The following is a 6882-nucleotide window of genomic DNA, read 5'->3' on the forward strand; positions in this document are numbered from 1 at the left end:
AAATATAGACCTCAAAAAGGTTGCATTGATTCCCTTGCTGGCAATAGCTGACTGTCAATAGTATAGTCTATGCACCATGTGGGTAGGGTATTTGTAAATACTGGTCCGTGAAATGACAATGCACTGGTGCACAGAGACACATGTATTGAAAATGCACTGGTGCACAGAGACGCATGTATAAACCAAACCTGGTGTATGTTCGTAAAATTCTAGTCCTACTTGTATACTGGGGGAGATCCTGGTATGAGGAAGGTGCCGGCCGCGTCTGCCCGCGTCCTGTCTGCTGCCGAGCTCCGGCCGCACTGTACTTCCTGTTTGGCTGGTTCCCTTGGCGACGGACTTTGCCGAGAACGGCTCGTTGCGGTCACGTGTGCGCACCACGTGACCGTGAGGATACTGTCTCCTTCCTGACGTACGTTTCGCAATTTGCTTGGTCACAGGGCGTCAGTGGGTTCAACCCTTGTTTGTTCTTATATTGATAGTACTATTGGCTGATTGGTTCTTAGTAAGTGATTGATAAGTATACGATCCTGTCATATTCGAGATCAGACCTGCTGATTCCCATAGGATAATACGTCATGATTGACAGTTGAAAGTACCATTCAGCATTTCATAGTGGAAAATCATATAGTTAAAAAAGAGCTGGTTAGATTAATTCAAGGAATTATTCACAAAAATTGTATATTTACAAAAAATAGGGATATAAAGATGGTATAAATTATGAAGACACTTAAAATGGAATGTAAATATCTTGATCTATATACATATGGGTATAAGAATATTATGGAAAGAAAGAAAAGGTATAATATAATATAGTAAAATGTTGCAATAAAATTTGTAGATTATTATATATATAAATAAATAAGTCTATGTGTGACGCTTAGTGTGCCTATACTTAAAAAAGGGGGGAAATATATGCATTGTTAAGAAAAAATAATATTAAACTAGGATATTGCTGGAAAAGTTATTAGTGAGAATTGTTAAAAATGATTAATTGGTGATTACGTGACAGTGACTAATAAAGGTAAAAAGGAGAATAAAGGTGAGACTAGAAATATTAATAAAAGTGAATATATAGGATATAAAAGGTGAATAAATAAAATGAGAAATATATAGGATTTGAGGGTCTATATACTGGTATATGGGTTATAGCAATTATTTGGAATGTGATATTATTGTGCAGAAATCGTTATGAGGGCAATGTGATGGAAAATGTAGTTTTATGCTGCAAAAGGTGTATATATGCACTTACATTTGATAAATATATGTATATATATATACATGCATACATAAGGGATTGTGAAGGGGTTAATTATAAGCCCATAGTGCTAAAATATATATATATACGTTTTTTAAAACGTTAAGTGTAATAGAATAAAAGTGACAATGAAATATATAGAATAATAAAAATATGATTAAAAAATATATAATATAGAAATTTTTATTATTGATAATGTATAATTAAATAGATAGGCCAGTATAAAATGTTTAATTAGTGGCAGTGTTATATAATAAATTAAATTTATGAGATAATAAGGATTATTATCTTATTGAAATATTCTATAGTGTCATAAGAGTATTTATTATTGGTGCTGGTATTGTATAGGAAGTTAATTCTTAGGGAATATCATATTTACTGGTTATTATCGATATTGTACAATACAATTAGAAATTTTTTGTTGTTAAGTAGTAAATGAAAAATAAAGAATGAAAAATAAAATAGAAAATGAAAACATGATTAGGATTAGGGGGAGGGGGCAAAAAAATTCATTGAGGACAGTAGAATTACTGTTTTAATTCAGGAAAACTCCATAGTTTATATTTTCATTCATCCCAGAGGGGTGGATAGTGCCCAATTTGAAAATCCACTCACATTCTTTCTTCAATAGGATATCTGTCAAACTACCACCACGTATTCCGAGTTTGATTTTTTCAAGTCCGAAGACCCTCAGATCCTCCCATCTATTGTCATGGTGTTGGTAGAAATGGCGTGCTACCGTAGTGAGTGGTTTCATCTTTCTTTTATCAGATGTGGCATTACGTATGGTCCCAATGTGTTCTAGAACACGTTGTTTTAGTGGGCGAGTGGTCATACCCACATATTTCTTGTCACAGCTACATTTGATGCAGTAGATGACCCCTTCAGTCAGACAATTCATATAATCATTGATCTTGAATTCTGTCCCGTATTTATCTTTTACTTCCTTCACTGTTTCAATGTGTCTACAAGCTTTACATTTCCCACAGGGATATGTTCCTGTTGTAATAGTTTTCTTTGTGGGTATTCTTTGGAAATGACTTTGTACCAGTTGGTCTTTTAAATTTCTGGACCTCCGCCAACTCATAGAGACATGTGGACCAAGTTTTTCTGATAAGTCTGAGTCAGCATGTAATACATGCCAGTGTTTTTGTATGGCTTCACTTATCTCCCTCCATTCGTGGCAATAGTTGCCCACAAATCTAATAATATTTGTGTTTTGTGCTTTCTCTTTTTTCTTGAAGATAATGTCATCCCTGGGGACAATTAGTGCACTTCGTGAGGCTTTTTTTATTGAGGTATTGCTGTATCCTCTTTCACGTAGTCGTTGGGCCAGTTCTGTGCTCTGTTTTTTGAAATTGTGATCATCTGAGCAATTCCTGCGAAGACGGAGGAATTCCCCTTTTGGTATATTTTCTATGGTGGGATGAAAATGTGAACTTGTCTGATGTAGTAGGGTATTAGTCGCAGTAGTTTTTCGGTACAGATTTGTGGCGATCATTCCCTCTGAGTCCTTGTATATCATTAGATCCAAGAATGGTAACTCCGTCTGGCTGATGTTATGAGTTAGACGAAGATTAAGGTTGTTGTCATTAAGATGCTCTATGAACTGATGTAATAGTTGTAGGTCACCTTCCCATATCATAAAGATATCGTCTATATATCTTGTCCACATGATGATGTTAGATGTAAAATCATCATTGGTATCTTTGAAGACGAATTCTCTCTCCCACCATCCTAAAAAAATGTTCGCATAAGTAGGTGCACAGGCCGCCCCCATAGCAGTACCTCGCGTTATATATTATATAATGACGGACCTGCTGGAGTGGACACTGTCTGTCAGCAGAATGAGTTTTTTAATTTTTATAGAATAAAAAAACACCACACAAGTCACACGACGAGTGTACTTTTTCAGGCAGACATTCAATCACAATATACTATACTGGTGGTCAGTGTGGTCAGGTCACTGGTCACAGTGGTCAGTGGTCAGTCACACTGGCAGTGGCACTCTGGCAGCAAAAGTGTGCACTGTTTAATATGTACTCCTGGCTCCTGCTATAACCTATAACTGCTCCCCAGTCTCCCCCACAATTAAGCTGTGTGAGCACAGTCAGATATTATACATAGATGATGCAGCACACTGGGCTGAGCACAGATATGGTATGTGAGTGTGACTGAGTCACTGTGTATCGTTTTTTTCAGGCAGAGAACAAGAACAGAACGGATTATTAAATAATAATAAATTATAAAACTGCACTGGTGGTCAGGTCACTGGTCATCAATCACTAGTATAACTCCTCCTAAGCTCCAGTAAGTAAATGAAGTGTCTCACTCTCACTCTCCTATCTATTTTAATTTCTAAATGGAGAGGACGCCAGCCACGTCCTCTCCCTATCAATCTCAATGCATGTGTGAAAATGGCCGCGACGCGCGGCTCCTTATATAGAATCCTAGTCTCGCGATAGAATCCGAGCCTCGCGAGAATCCGACAGCGTGATGATGACGTTCGGGCGCGCTCGGGTTAACCGAGCAAGGCGGGAAGATCCGAGTCGCTCGGACCCGTGTAAAAAAACATGAAGTTCGGGCGGGTTCGGATTCAGAGAAACCGAACCCGCTCATCTCTAAAACACACCCTGCGTTCGGCCAGCCACTCCCCCGTTTCTCCAGCCACTCCTGCGTTTTTACCTGGTACGCCTGCGTTTTTTAGCACACTCCCTGAAAACGCTGAGTAGCCGCCCAGAAACACCCACTTCGATCACTCGAGCGAGGAAAAACGTCGCTCGAGCTTGTGTAAATCTCCAAAGTTTTGTGTTAAATTACTTAACACATGCGCGCTACGTACCATGCGCATGCGCATTTTCTACCTAATCGCTCCGTTGCGAAAAAACGGCAACGAGCGAACAACTCGGAATGACCACCATTGTGTGTAGAATTTTGAGGGAATTTTTTTTTATTCCAGTTTGGAATAAGGCTGTAACATAACAAAATGTATGAAAAAGTGAAGCACTGTGAATACTTTCCTGATGCACTGTACATAAGTGCACTACTACTGGGGGCATTATACATAAGCGCACAAATACTGGGTGCATTGTACATAAGCGCACTACTACTGGGGCCATTATACATAAGCGCACTACTACTGGGGGCATTATACATATGCGCACAACTACTGGGGGCATTATACATAAGTGCACAACTACTGGGGGCATTATATATAAGCGCACTACTACCGGGGCCATTATACATAAGCAGCGCTACTACTGGGGGCATTATGCATAAGCGGCGCTACTAATAGGGGCACTGTGTTTAAGCGGCACTACTACTGATGGCATTATGTGTATAAGCGGCACTATTACTGGGGGCATTATGCATAAGCGGCACTACTACTGGGGACAACGAATTAAGCCAGTTGGAGGCTAGCTCACAAACCGGCATCTCGGTCCGTGAGCTCCAAATGGTTGGCGGCCGGTGCCACATTTGAAGTGTCAATGTCTAAATGGCTGCCCGCCATCTAGGCGCCAGCACCATACACATCGCTGCCATCTGGCCCACCATCATCTCTGTGTTAATCCAACCCTGAAATGCCCGGAATTAGGGTGTGATGGGAGAGGGTAGCCTGTGGGGGCGCAGGTGCAGCGAATGGGATGGGGGGGGTGTGGGTTCGTGAGGGAGAGAAGACAGGAGAGGGTAGCCTGGGGGAGGGGGGTCGCGGGGCCGTGAATTGAGGGGCTGTGAGGGGAGAAAAGACAGGAGTTGGTAGCCTTTGGGGGTAGGTGGGGTCGCGGGTGCCGCAAATGGGAGGGTTGGAGCTATAGGGGAGAGAGAACATGAAAGGGTAACCTGTGGGGAGGAGGGGAGAGGTTGCAGGTGCCGTGGATGGGGAGGGGGCTTGGAGCTGTGAGGGGAACCTGTGGGACTGGTGTCTCGGAGCGTTTGGTGGTGTGGGAGGCCGGTTGAGGCTAGATCCAAGTGGCCTAAGGGACCCCCTTCTCCCACTCCGATATAGAACCAGCCGTGGGAGGCAGGGAAGTGAGCAGGAAAAGAGAAGCCAGGGCTGAAAGGGAAGGATAATAGAGAGCCGGGACTGGATAGATCTGCCCTCTGTATGGGGAACACACTACTCTGTGTCTGCACTGAGCATCTATAGAACATGTGCACCATCCTGTACCTTTCCTTACCCTGTCTGTGCGCTCCGGTTCCCCCAGCGTGTAACCTCCTCCCGTTCGCAGATATTACAGCCCCAGCATGCCCCAGATTCTCCACCATTTATCCCTGGCTGGGCAGTGACAGCGGGTAAGATCCCTGGATAATGAGAGAAGAGGGCGAGGCTCCTTCCCTGCACCTCCTCCTCCTAACCTCCATCATGGCGCTTAGTCACAGCCCCCAGAGCAGCGGCGGTGCTGAAAATACAGCGGCGGCGCCTACCACAGAGTGCCGCTCTACGTGCCTGCGTAATGGTCGAGCCGGCCCTGGGAAGTATGGTGATTGTCAAGAGCTGCTGGGGTCGGGGCCACATGCTGCATTCGGCCCCACCGCCCATCTGGCCTCCCGGGAATCTTCCCGAATACTGTAGGGGCCAATCCGGCCTTGCCCCTGAGTGACGAATTCGGGAGGCGTGGGTTGCGGATGAATTATCCCGCTAAAACATGCACCTTTCCCCAAAGGCCACGCCCCCTTTTGGGTGTTAACGCGGCTTCAAGAGTCCCGGATTTACCCTCCTATATGTTTGGAGGTATGATTGATGTTGTAGAAACGCAACCTATTTCCTTCTTAGAGAGCTCAGGAGTAGGGGAGTAAGAGAGACAGAGGGGCCAGTATATTTGGCTGCACAGGTTAGTGTAGTCTACTGTATACTTGTGGTTTGTTTTGTTTTTATGTACACAATACTTGCAAAAACTATACATGCCAAACACTGTCATTATCTAGCCCATACTTACTTCCAGGGCTTTGTCTAGCACATCTCTGTGATGAATTTCACTTTTAGGGAGTTTGGTCAGATGCTTAGAGCTCCCTTTTGGCTTAACAGAACCATAGACTAGCACAAGGATGATAGTATATTATCAGAGAGCGCATATAGCTGTATATATATCAAATTTATTACATAAAAAATAAACACATGTACATATAGAATAAAAAATAAACAATCAATTAAAAATTCCCCCTACTGCAGCGGATTAAATTTGACCGAACACTTTTGCTATATCCAGATTTAAAGTTCATAATATGAACTTGTTCTCAATATAAAGTCCCGAACAATATATGTAGTCCTATTTAAGAAGAGTTGATGATGCCTGCAGTTTTTTATCCAGCTGTGAGCATTTTCACATGCTCTTAGAGATCTCCTTATGTATCTGATAGACAGCCGGCTTTCCACTCCCGTTAATTGGTGCCGCAAAACGGCCAAGTGCTTTAGATGCTTAAGCTTTAGTGTCCGTATTTAAAGGACTTATACGTCCACTCTCACTGTGCTAATAGGGCCACATTGCAAGATTGTCCACTTTATTCACGGCCAAGAGCGTGCCTGTTTATTATCCGTGGACGGCCCCCGTTGTCGATATCAGCCACAGTCGAGAGATGGCACCTTTCTTTGTTGCGGGGTGCACCGGAGGATCTCTCAAGATGGT

Source organism: Pseudophryne corroboree, chromosome 5, assembly GCF_028390025.1.
Source record: "Pseudophryne corroboree isolate aPseCor3 chromosome 5, aPseCor3.hap2, whole genome shotgun sequence".
Classification (NCBI taxonomy): Eukaryota; Metazoa; Chordata; class Amphibia; order Anura; family Myobatrachidae; genus Pseudophryne; species Pseudophryne corroboree.